The 14,459-nt window shown below is 31.2% G+C and overlaps 1 protein-coding gene across 7 annotated transcripts in view; it reads left to right on the forward strand.

Moving 5' to 3' along the window:
- LOC113520821 (POU domain, class 6, transcription factor 2) overlaps window positions 1–14,459 on the forward strand; it is a 201,973-nt gene that overhangs the window by 11,502 nt on the left and 176,012 nt on the right. For all 7 annotated transcript variants that reach the window (XM_052901664.1, XM_052901668.1, XM_052901667.1 and 4 more), the window contains exon 2: window positions 1,696–1,788. The gene's annotated coding sequence lies outside the window, so the exon portion shown is untranslated. The remainder of the gene's footprint in view (window positions 1–1,695; window positions 1,789–14,459) is intronic.

Below are 14,459 nucleotides of genomic sequence, written 5' to 3' on the forward strand. Positions count from 1 at the left end.
ACGAATATAAAAAAAAATATTATTATGAGTTAGAAATTAATGTATTTATATAAGGACCTACGTCTATGTATCCAAGCTACATTGCCTGAAAAGAAATAAAAAAAAACAAACGTCGAATACCTTATCGCGTGACACGAGAAAAACTTCGGCGAAAAGTTTCCACGCACGTGTTTGACACGTGGTCTTGGCTTAAAAATCGCGCAGGCCCCGCGCGTTCCTTGCTCACCGCCTCCCACCCGACGGCTGTCCCCCTGAGGAGTCCTTTCTAAACGGAACGTGGGCGGAAAGATGAGATGTCGGAACGCAGTTTGTTCAATTCGACAGCGTTTATTTTTACCCGATTGCGTTGACGGAAGTATTGTTCTTTGTTGTCTCTGATATTGTTTTCCAACTCAATCTCTAGGTTACATTATGCCATTTCTGACCTTTATAAACGATATGATACAATATAAGATTATATAGACAGAGTGTCTCCATACTAATGCTTCGCCAAAAACATGTCAACTTTTTTTTATCAATGTGTCTGGGAATAGTGTTGCCATATTGTACATTTGTTACTCAATATTCAGGAGAAATTATATTGTAAAGTTAATTTGAAAAATAATAACGATACAAAATTCTTATAAATATATTTAAAAGAAAAAGATAAACAGTGCATAATGATTTGTAATGATACTTTACTGATTATTTTGACTTATATCTGAGTATGGACTTAAAATATGTTTTCGTTTTTAAAATATTGAAAATAGTTGATTTTTAATTAATACATGTAGTATATTGATTTGTAAGAAATACGTATATATGCATATTTATATTAGAAGAAATAGTTCCCAATTAAAATTAAAAAAAAATCGAGCTCATTATTTTGATTATATATATATATATATAATTAAGTTGTGAGCCACCTACATTTTGACACGTTTCTGCTACTCAATATTTTATTTATATAATCTACTATATAATGTCATCATCATCATCATATCAGCCTTTTAATTGTCCACTACTGAACATAAGTCTCCCCCTTGGGGGGTATTGTCAGTTGCCATACTCGGCAGGCGGATTGGCAACCGTAGTCAGGTTTTAGAGATATTTTAAGAGGGACACTGCTGCCCATACCTCACCCTCCTTTCTCTTACGACCCCCACGGGATAGGAAGGGGTGGCCTATTTTATGCCGGGACAACACAGCTATACTATACTATTTACTTTTACTATAATTGTTATTTATTTTTTATCATAATATTACATTTGGAATCAACAGCTTATATCTAGAATAATGAAAAAATATTATATAATATTTACACCATACATTAGCCAATAACAGATTCCGAATTTGTATACCATAATAAAAAAATTGTATACCTAAATAAAATAAGCGTAATATTGTCATATTACGCTTATTTTTGGAGGGTAGGTTTAATTAAATAGACAAAAAATATTAAAATAAAATCTGTGGAGGTACTTATTTGAAACATCACGTCACTGGAAGTTCAGCAATGATTAGTATAAAAGTGTGTATTATTTGTGTGTGTAGTAACATTAATATCAAAATCAATTAGTCTTATTATTGCGTCTTAGTTCGATCAAAATACGAAAATCTACCAATAATATATTTAGAATAGAAATTATCTTTATCTAAACTTTTATACTAGCTCTTTTAGATTGAAATTCTAAAATAGTTTTCTTGTTTGCACAGTGACCGGCAGTTCACGGGACATCAGCAAGCTGTTTTACCCTTACCTGAAGACGTCTTCCCTTCACAGGGACCTCCTGTTTGCAAGTGGCTCTGGTGAGTACTTCTTCGTAATTTTGTATTTCAATTTACGATTTACTAGCAATTTATTCTAGCTTCGCACAGTTTTTTGAAGAATAAAATGCAGCTCATAATACTTGTTGACGATGTAACTTTCTATACGAGTAGGTAAAATAATTTTAAAATCAATTACTTTATTTTTTTTTTGGATTTACACAAAAAAAAAACTTTCCAATCTTTATTATAAGTTTATATAAGTAAATTGTTGTAAATAGTTATATCTCTCTTAATTTTCAATTCAGAAGCTGCTTCCGAAAGTAGTTATTTATGATAATGTTTGCTATTCTAAGTTTCATTAAAAAGCTTACCCATTACCTGATAGAAAACGGTAACCATTGCTGATTTGTAACGAGAGATATGCTCTTGAAAAAGGACTGTATATTTTACGAAATAATAAGACGGTCGCTGCTAGTGGTAGAGAAAAATATAATAACTGAATCATGTCAAGATATCAAAAACAAAATAAAAATATAAAATTTAAAAATATACTCTAAAAAGGTGCGTTCTGCACACTGATAGGTGACATAAATAGGTTCATGAATATAACAGAATACATAGCAATTTCCATTTTTACCACTTCATCATTATTGTCATCTCAGCTATTACCCATTACGTGTTTCCATTTCCGAGGAGTAAGTGGTATGTCACTATAACCTGTAATTTCACTGCCATATCCCAATCTTCGAATGGAAACACAGCCATGCAAGTACAGCTGCTTCACGGTAGAAACGTGAGTACGATAAACAAATGGTCCTCAATTATTTATATATGGGTTTTTTATATGTTATGTGATATATTCAATATTTTGGTGACATATACTGACATATTTTGGTTACATTACTGCAGACACTATTCTCTCACAAAATTGCTTTCACACATTTAACTGTACCTCAAGTTTTTAATTTTTACAACATTTTATGAAAAAAAAATATACCATTTATTTATTCGTTCAATAATTTTGTAATAATTTTTACAGGATAAACCCTTCTGAGTTAGTGTTGGTCCTATATGGTTGTATAATAATACATTTTGTCACGATTAAAGTCAATTTTCTCCCTGTATAATAATATATTAAATTATTCCATATTCCATTCGATTCGATAATTAGTGATGATATAGTATAGCTATAGTTAATTAAATAGTAATTAAGTAATTTAAAAAAATATGATACTTTAATATGAGCAAAATAAGTATGAGATCAAGTCGACAATCAACTCTTTTAATTAAAAATAGATTCTTTAAAATAGATGCACAATTGTTGAAGGTATTGACATACACACAAATTAAATTATGTCAATTTATATTAATAGGTAAATAAAATTTATTTTTTGTGTAATGCATATATACCACTATTGTTCTCAAACGCTTTCTATTTTTACCTAATGGTTAGCTGGTAAAGAAAGCTATACGACATTAAGCTCGCCATTTGTACAAATTTCATTGTGTAATAAAGAAAAAATAAATAAATACAGTCGAGTTTCCATAGAGCACGAAGAAGTCGAGTCGAGTATCTCCTTATTTGTGTTGTTTGTTATTTGTGTGTTGTAAGTAATATCTATCTATCAAATAAATTATCTATTTTTGAATCATTTAAAAATTAAACACGTGTTTGATAGGAAATTGCAAACATAATTTTGTCGGAAACAGCAAACTTTTAATATTGACCATGTAATAAATATTTTGTACAATTCTTTTTACATATTAACGTTTCAAAAACCCCCAACACACAAATACTTGAGATAATTATACCGTCAATGCATAAATTAAAAGTAACACATAATAACAGCTTTCGAGCTACGCATCTGTGAAATATTTTATCTTTTTTAATCTCCCGTTATATCGTAATACAACATTAAGGGCCCATAAAAACTATTAACATTGATGTTAGCTTGTTTGTATTCGAATAATTATAGTAGGTATTAGCATCGAGTGTAGGGATGTGTTTATTGAAAAAACTAATCGATTACCGTGATCGATAGTTAGTGTCGAGATTAAGTGAATGTCATAATTTTTACACATGTGATGGCTATTAAGGCGAATAGAATAGATTAATATAGAATAGAAATAATCTTTATTCAAACATACTTGTTTACGAGCTCTTTTAAATCGTAATTTATTTATGATTCCACTACTAGGTTCGGAATGCTGTTATCTGCTGAGAAGAAACCGTAAAGAACTCAACAGATAATCTTTTCAAATTATTATGTACAAGTTAATTTTACATGTGACTATAATTAGCACCTGGTTTCTATTTATATATATTATTCAATGGAAAATAAAGAAGTAAACATAAACAGACTAGAAATCACAATAAGCACCCGTCTACGAGTATAGTGGATGAACCAGCTATCATTGCCTTCGATCATATATATTTTAGGGAGCTCAACGATCCGGCTGCTTCAAGTTACCTGATTATATCATAAGTACAAATTACATCAATACACTACCTATATAAAAATGAAAATATCCAAAAAAATGGTTTACTTTTCAATTGATAGTTCCTGATATCTGAAACTCCTTTAGCTCTAATACCACTGCTGGGCATGAAGTTTTTCCTTTAAGATAGTAATATAATAATATAGTAAGTAAGTAATATAATAAGATAATAATATAGTATACTGCGACTATATCCACACTAGTGTACATGGGATATGTCGGGCTTTCTTTTAATCGATTCTTGTGATATCCTGAGAATGAAAAAGTTTATCTTTACTTCGTTTGATCCTTATATTATAATATAAGGATCAAACGAACATGCGACTCACCTAATCGTAAGTGATTACCGCAGCCAATGGGTGTCTGTTATGTCAATATTAAAGAAATTGCAGGTTGTGTACCTTTAAGGAAAAAATATGCTCTTTACTTGAAAGTTTCGATGTCTTTTTTATTTAGAAATACTACTGCCGGGAGTTAGTTTTATAGTTTGGGTGCTCGTGGAAGAAAGTGTCTTTAGGAACGCACGGTGGAGGATTGCCATGATGTATGAGATAAAAAACACAGAGACGCAACGTCTTTACGCAATGTTTGTAGATCGAGACATTTTATAATACTCTACAATAGACAATTTAATACTATACTAGTTAAACTCTATGTTTAATTTGGTGTCATGGTAACTTATTACTTATTTTAATAACCTTAGAATGTTGACTAACTTAAAACAGATGGAGGTATATGACCCTTTGAAAAGTACACACAGGACTATACTGTTTAAAAATATGATACGACATAATATCTGAATTCGCTTGTATTTTAAAGATTTTGTACCAAAATAATCAAAAGGTACCCTTAGGATGTAACATTTTTTGTATGTTAAGTAATATCCTTTGAAGATCCTTGTCGCAATCAATATATTTATAACAATATATTTTCTCTCATTTTGGCTTCAAGAAGATTTAGATTTTTGTTTCAGATCACAAATCTTGAATTGTACAATGCCTACATCTCAATATCATTTACAGTGCTTACAACTAGACGTGAATAATATGTAGGAATATTTATATATTTTTGTTAAAATATCTAGATTTTGGTCCAATAACAAATATGTTAAATATCTATTATCCAATATACAATATTAAAATAAAGAACCCAATCAAAATGAATATATCTATATTCATATCTTACTTGTAGGTGTGATATGGGTAATGGATAATGACCATTTTTCCGCCATTAATGTCGAAAGAAACCCAATATATAAATATCGGTACGGTACTGATACTACCTATGCCTGCTTACAACTGCTCTATACACTTACTTTTTTTAGTTATTACTGATATTCATTATACATGTCATACAATTCCACAAAACGGGTATTTTAACCATCCTCTGCTCCAGCAATCGGCTGTAAAGTAAGCACATAATGTTATACCGATCATTCGACGCTAGGCGCCCGTATTACATCGCAAACGGTCGCGATTAGATCGACTCCGAGAATCGCTCATAAATTCAACCCTAAAACAACCTACATGTTTAGTTTGGAAGCTTCCATGCCAGTAATTATACAATAATTCATACTTTAATAAATACTAATAAATCGTTCCACCACTCCGGTATTATCAGACATTATTACACGATGTAATTACAGCCAATAAATTACCAAATAATACATCAATCAGATGTGTTATAATTTTCTTTTTTTGTTTTTATTGGACAACGGGCAATTTTATTAAAATTAAAATGCGGCCCGCTGCCTCAAATTGGGGTAGCTTCGGGCTAAGCTTGGATTTAATTATATACGTAATGTTTAATGATATATTCTTATAATAAGCTACCTGATGCTCTCGCTGGGCATAAATCAAATATTTCATTAAAATTCGAGCCGCTTACAACCCTTCATTTGGTACGTTATTAGGTTCTTGGTATAGGATCGCGAAATCTCTGAGGTGATTTGAACTATATTTACAAAAAAAATGAGACCACGTGAAAATTGCGTATTTGCGACTTTGATGGATCGCGCTATTTTTGTTCCATTGTGATTATTGTAATTTGTGTTGTTTACTTGTTTTTAAATATTTTAAGGTTAATATTCTTGTCTTAAATTATTATGTTATTAACTTATTTACCTATAATCTTGATAGATCTACTTATAGCAACAGACACTGATGAATCTGTTGATATTAGTATATATTATATTATAAAATAATTAATTTTATGGTTTTTTATATTACTTCCCGTGATATCAGAAGTGATATCCTTCTTATAAAAATAAAGTTACTTAAGTTTATTTCGAAAAAATACTTGTAGTAACATATTTTCAAAATAATCAAATATAACAAAAATGTTTAAGAAAAATGTTCGCGACATTGTTATCTCTTTTGTATAGTTTATAGCGATATTTTATAGTCATTTTTATACACTGATTGTTATCTTTAAGTTATTAGTTTTAATCGTTTAAATTGTTATTTTTTATAGTTCTTTATATGATATATCTATAGCAAAATTAACCCAGCCATTTCAGTTTGCATATCATATACCATATCAGCTATAAATTGTCTTGTGAGAATTATGAGAAATAATTTATTTAATGCTTAATGTCATTACACTTGAAACATATTAAAAAAAAAATTAACCCAGCCATTTCATTTTGCATATCATATACCATATCAGCTATTAATTGTCCTCTGTTGAACATTGACTTTCCTCTATTGACGGGTTTTGCCAGTAGTTGCCACTTTTAGCAGGCGTGTTGACAACCGCAATTAGGTTTCGGAGATGTTTTAAGAGGGACGCTTTTGTTAATTTCTCGGCCAAAATTTTAACATTTATTTCTATTAAAAACCGAACTTACTGTATGTATTTTATTATTAAGCAATAAAATAACGCCCAAATAACATGAATCTGTATGCTTATAATTATAACTGTAGGTACATACAATTAGCCCATGATCTTGTGTGGCCCAATCCAAGTGCCACAAGATGCCCGAGGCCACATTAAGATTAGGCACTGCCTGATTAAAATCAATTATATAATTTGTGCGTAGCTTATCTTTCTATATTTTCTTTTTCCTTTATGACACTAAAATTATTTACTTTTCTTATTTACTATATGCAGTATCAAATACACAAATTTTTCATTTAATATCAAATAAATTGACGGCCCACCTGATGAAAAGTGGTAAACGTCGCCTATATAATTCTATTCATAAAATAAATATGAATAGAATTATATATGTACATCACAGGATACATTGCCATGTGTATGGTATCCCTCATTGCCATTTCTGAGTACTAAAATGAAATTTCATATTTTCTAATTTAATTACCATATCTCACCTTCAAATTAAAACACAGCCATGCAATCACAACTACTTGGTAGCAACAATACAAGAGTACACACGTAGACAAACTTACAATAAATATCTCTTTTTTATGTATATACCACAAAGGTGACAAACAAGTATGCATCCCGTCTGATGGTAAACGATTAGCATATGGATGCCAAAAAAAAACTAAACACAAAAAACAACAAAAGTACTAACAACCAATCTCTCGATATCAATAGTTGATTCCAAATTCTCTTGTTTCGACCTCTGTTCAAAATACCTCTAATTAAATGAATGATAAATCTATTGATATAAAAGAAAACATGAACTCCAACAATCATTCTACGAGTGTAACCCAATTATTCTATATTACGGCACAATTTTGCATCCCTCCGTTCATTCGGAAATAAGCACTTCTCTAATAACGAGCGACCAATTCATAAAAGAATTATACAATCGTCTAGAGTACCTGCATCCCTCTACAAGTAATGCGTTTTATGTACATACATATTGTTACTAATAATTTTAATGAATTCATTAATACGAGGAAACCGTTATCTGTATGTTATTAATGAACATGATTTTCCTGATCATAGTACAACCACAAGTTTACAAAGCTAATAATACCTATTAAAAATAAAAAGTAATATTCTAGTTTATTATTAAAAAAAAAAAAATTACTATATATGAATATCAATATTATTAAGTGACCATTCTAGATGCAACAGAGATTAAGTATTTTATACAACTTAGAATGGCAAACAAGCTGACGGCCCACCTGATGGAAAGTGGTAACCGTCGCCTGCAGATATGAGCAGTACCATAGACATAACAGAGTATACTGTTTCGCTCATGATATCCCCCATGCTTTGCCATTCCTGAGGACTCAGGTGTTATTCCTCTGTACCCTGTAAATCCACGCCATATCCCACCCTTCAAACCGAAACACAGCCATGTAAACACAACTACTTCACGGTAGAAACACGAATGGGACAGAGGTGCCGAAGCAATCGACTTTTGTACAAAATCTCCCTCTAGTGAAATTCTCTATCTAGTGATATGGATGGGATAATCAGATACCTGGCTAAGAGGAAAAATGAACAGTGAATCAAGGCTGTGACGGAATCGTGCCTAGCAGAGAGACGGGTAACAGACGGTAGACTACTAACCCGACAGTTTCGTGCTATTCGTATAGAGCGGATAGTGAGAAAGCATGAGGTTGAGGTTCATCATCATCACCATATTAGTTATGATGATATCAGCCATTAACTGTTTGCTGCTGAACATAGGTCTCCCCCATAAGGGGAGCAAGACTTTTGTGATGTTTAAAGAGGGACGCTGCTGCTCACTCCTCGACCGTTAAGTTCCATTAGTTGCCTTTTACGACATATACGGGAAAGGAAGAAGTGACCCATTCTATTCCCGGGCTACAGGTTAATAAGAGTAAAGTTAGCACAGGACAATTATAATACTAAATGAAGGCTTAGCCCAGCGGTGGGTTAATGAAGGCTGAATATGTAGATAGATAGTATTTAAAAGTGCTGTGAAATAATCTTCCACGAAGAAGTAATAAGGTGTCTTAAGGGTCAGTAACGTGCACGTGACATCCCTGATATTACAGGTGTCCATAGGCTACGGTAACCCCGTTTACAATAAAACGGGTCGTATGCTTGTTCGATAACATAATTTATATACTATAGACTAGTTTTTTATTGTACATTTTTCCCCAATTTGTACTATTGCTATTAAAAAAAAAAAGTTTTGATTATGAGGAGCTGTAATAAAACTTTACTAATCACTATTTTAAAAAAAGTGGTGTATATTTACAATATAACTAACTACGTAATATTGTGCATACAATATTAAAATTATTACCGTTATTACCAAAATATGTGAGTTAATTAAGAATATATTACGCGCCATTAACACCTTAACGCACTTCGGGGCAAAATACTAAATAACGCAGATACGACTGAAGGTTTCGTTTAAATGTTTGAATTTGATTGTTGTAACATCACGTGTGGTGTGACAAGAATGGACAAAATTAAGAATGAGTAAATCAGAGGAAGTATGAATGAACGTAACGCCTGTGATAGACAAGGAGTAACCGTCTATCCTGGTCCTCTAGACAAGTGACAAGCGGATTCGTCTATGGAATCAACATCACTAGCGAGCCCTTGAGTTGGAATGAGACATCCAACGTTGCTATCTCATTCTATTAAAAAAAGAACAGATAAGAATAATAAGAACGTTAGTATTTACATAAAAAATCCGTGATTTATTACATATTAACAGGGAGCCTACCATGAAATGTTTTCCGAATATTCGGGGCCGAACGAAACAAAAGACTGATGTTAAAATTACATAATACGTATCGTTTAAAAATATAAAAATATCGTACCTTTGGACTTTTAGTGTAGGATTTATGAGGAATGAAATATTAAGCTTCATTTACTAGACCCATTTTGGTATGAACAAACACACGAAATTGAGTTCGAAAATTCAAGTTGGCTGTTTTAGCTATAAGGCCGCCTTTTGTATATGCACATTCTGTATAAATACTCCTTGTATATATCTCAACTGTGCGCAATAAAGAGTTTATTATTATTATAAAATTCAGGATTTCATTTCGTGGTAGACCTCCAGATCAACGTAGTTTCTATTGCAAGTTGCAGGTACATTTTATAACAAATAATAACCTCATTCTAATTAGATGGTGTTTATAACAGTATAGGGTTAATTATGTATAGGTTGGTATTAATAGCTCATTTGTGACGTCTAAGTGTAATATACAATTAATTAAGAAATAATAGGATATGCCATTTTGTAAGGAAAAAATCAGTTTTAATGTTAAATGATCATTAAAAATTATTGTTTTTAATTAACTAGCGGAAAGAGAAATAGTATATATTTTTACTGCAAATTGCAATCTACTATATAATACCAACTACATAAATTATCGATTAATTGGTCCAATTGTCTGTTGAATAAATAAATTTAGTTTTATATTACTTAATAGTTAAATATGTATATCACAAAATATCTATCGTTATTACCATTGTGTTATTATATTATATTTATATGTGTATATATTGTGACCTAAAGATTTCACCATCGCATCGCTATCTCTCTCTCTCTCTCTCTCTCTCTCTCTCTCTCTCTCTCTCTCTCTCTCTATATATATATATATATATATATATATATATATATATATATATATATATATATATATATATATATATATATATAATATGTGTATTTATTTTATATGTACCTATTTATATTAGATATGATTATTAATTATTACGTCAATTTATATTAATGGGTAAATTTAATTTTTTGTCTAATGTGGCATTATATACCTTACTTAAAGTATAAAAATACCCAAAATATTTATTGATTTCAATGTATAACTTAAGTCTTAAAGTTAAAAAGCTGAGTTTTGCCCAAGAGACTACAGCATGGGGATCTTAAAAAAGGGGTAAAGAGGTTTCTTCAGGGTCGACAATGCGCGCGTAATACCCCTAGTTTTGCAGGCGTTCATAGGCTACGGTAACCGTTTACCATCTGGTGAGCCGTTTGCTGGTGTAAATTTAGTCAATTGAAAACAGGAATTAAGTCGCTAACTAATTCACTTGGCGATATTTAGCCCTTTGTATAGATATCTAGTTGGTTCAGTTGATTGATATTTACTAATATTAATGATTGATTGCATTAAAAATGATTGTTGTCACGTTTATTATGCGTCATCATGGATTCATGTTTACTATAATATATATTTTTCAACAATCTTTAATTGTTTAACATTTATATAATATATATAATACATATTTATATAAATGTTAAACAATTAAAGATTGTGTTTTATTATATTCACAAAATAACCGATTTCAATTGTAACAAAATATTGATTTAAAAACCAAATTACTGCACCGATTTTGATAATATTTCTATGGAACCAATATGTATGTATAAGCTTTCAGATAGACATTCTATACTCTTATTCGAAACCCCCAGTCTAGTAACTACTTAAGGAGTAAATTCCAGTATCTTTTTGAAACTTACGAACGTAACCTTCGTTCCAATAATACTCTCCAACTATCTTTCCCCTCTCACCGTACTGGTTACGCTTCAAACTCTTTTCTCCTTCATTCTTCACGACTCTGGAACGCGCTTCCTGATGCCATTAAGAGACTAAACCGTCTTTAAAAAAAAACGTTCACGCTCCCTTTTTTACTTTATCCAAACAGTAAGTGCTTTATATTATTCTCAATTTCGTGTATAATGTAGTATATGTCATATATGTGTAAGTATATTTGTTATTTATATATATTAATTCGTTTATATATGTAATTTTAGTATGTATGTATATCAATAATTAGTAGTACCGCATTCGAGTATTCTGACACTTCCAGACAGTATGGTTGACTGGGAGAGAATGCTTTTAGCGTTAAGTCCGCCATGTATACATATTTGTACTAATGAATAAATAAATAAATAAAAAATCCAAATCTGTTCAAAATTGATGGAGTTATGAGGTAACAAACATAAAAAATACAACCAGATTGAGGATCTCTTTCTTTCTGAAGTCAATTAATAATGATAACAAATGTAATATAGTATATAAATGCATTGTAAAAATTACATTTAAATGTAAAAGATTTTTTGAGTACATTTACTCTCGATCAAAGAGAGATTAGCTAAGCAATTTTTCGTAAGCCGAGTACGAATATATTGCTCGAAAGGTCAGTAACTGATAGAGAAGAATTCATATAAAATATCTTCACCAGTGATGTTGAAAGATGATGATTGCAATAGCCAAAGGGCGTTTCTTATATGGAATTTCTTTGTTCAACAGTGAACAATTAATAAGTAACATGATAATGCTCAGAAACTATCTTATATTGCCGTCATATTCTCAGGAATGTAGACATTTGATGATGTCATGGGCATCACTGTATATTCGGTGATTTTCATGACGCTGTACATATTCGTAAGTTTTTTTTTATACAACTTAGAATGGCAAACAAGCTGACGGCCCACCTGACGGACCGGATACCAGTGGTAACCGTCGCCTATAGACATGAGCTGTACCATGGACATAACAGAGTATACTGTTTCGCCCATGATACCCCCCATGCGTTGCCATTTGATTTAGATGTTATTCCTCTATCAGTAAATTCACGCCATCACCCTTCAAACCGAAACACAGCCATACAAACACAACTGCTTCACGGTTGAAACGCGAATGGGACAGAGGTACCCAAGCAATCGACTTTTGTACAAAGTCTCCCTCTGGTAAGTGGTAAAAACTATTTTCTATTAGATGAGCCATCAACTTGTTTGCTTTTCTAAGAGTCAATTAAAAATAACTAAATGGAATTAACCACGTGAATTCCCACCACTTTGATACATAATAAATCAACTGAACAACTTGCGCACGCGCCAATAAACGTATCGCGTGTACAGAGAATGCTTTGAAAAACATCGCGTGGCATCGAAGTCTCATATAGGTTTACGATTATCATTTAGTCTAAATATTGCTCTAATTCAATAAAGCGTTGAATATTAAAAAAGGTTGCTATATATTTTGGACATCAAATAATATACTGTGACGCCCGTGGCACTTATCAGAAATTTTGGGTTTTATTCCCCAATATAAGGAGACTCCAGGAGTTGAGTTAGTATGAGAAGCTCAAAAAATTTTTAATCAGTTTTAACGCACGTCTCTTGAGAACTAATATTTAGTTTTACTAGTAGAACATTTTTTTTTAAGTTGTACTTGCGATAGACTGGCTTTAAGTACATGTCGTCTAACATTTTACTACAAAAGCGAGTCTAACATCTGTTTATGTTTAAACGAAAGAACGTATAGATCTTATTAAAAGTAAAATGTATTTGATGTAATACGTTTTATTATAATTGTTAATAGACTTTGAAACATAAAATTACAAATAAATATGCTTTACGCCTACTGGATAATATGTTAAACAGAGTTTTGTTAAACATTGCTCATCTAAAACAGTGTTTAACAAAATTTAAATCAGTTTTGTGGTAAACCTGTAATGATTTATATTTCACCTGGTATATACTGCAGAACAGTCCACGTAATTTAATTAATTAATATAATTTATATAAACAATGTACTATGTATAAAGTAATTAATTTCTTGAAGTATTTATATATAAACCCTCAGCGGGCCATAAGGTATAAAACTGAAATGAAGAGAGCCTTATTTAATAATAAACAACAATAGCGAATTAACATTACGATTGCTCGTAAAAGTTCAAAATCGCAGTACCAATCGTAAAATGGTAGCATTTATAATTTCTGCGGACGAAAAAATGGACGGCTCCGAATTAAAATCGCTAATGACTAAGACCATTAAGTTAATCATTTTAATTAGAAGTTGGCGCTGGCTCGCGTTATTTTGTTGTTGTTTTTTTTTTTAAGAAAACTCACGGTCACTATTGTAGCGGATGATGTAAACGAGCGATCGAATAGTCGCTTACAATCTCGACGTATTCAAATTTGGAATTACATATTTGATACGAAAGCATAACATAAGAATTATAAATAAACGACAATGCATGAGGAATACCAAGACTATCACTGTGTAATCTGCGATCTTAATAGAACAATTATAATCTTTTGCATTCGTATCATTCTCTTTTTATTTACAGAAAAATGTAGTGTCAACACAAACGTAGAATAATCCTCGATAAACAGTATATCTTGTATTTATATTTACTGTGTGTTCCCGGCATTGAATGGACTAACCCTTCCTTTCCTGTTTGTATCTAAGAGGCGATTAAGGGAATTTAATGGTCGAGGAATAGGCAGCAGCGTCCCTTTTAAAATATCACCAAAGACGAATCAAGGTTACTAA

The sequence above is a fragment of the Galleria mellonella genome, unplaced genomic scaffold (assembly GCF_026898425.1).
Source record: "Galleria mellonella isolate WM207_F2 unplaced genomic scaffold, CSIRO_AGI_GalMel_v1 utg788, whole genome shotgun sequence".
Classification (NCBI taxonomy): Eukaryota; Metazoa; Arthropoda; class Insecta; order Lepidoptera; family Pyralidae; genus Galleria; species Galleria mellonella.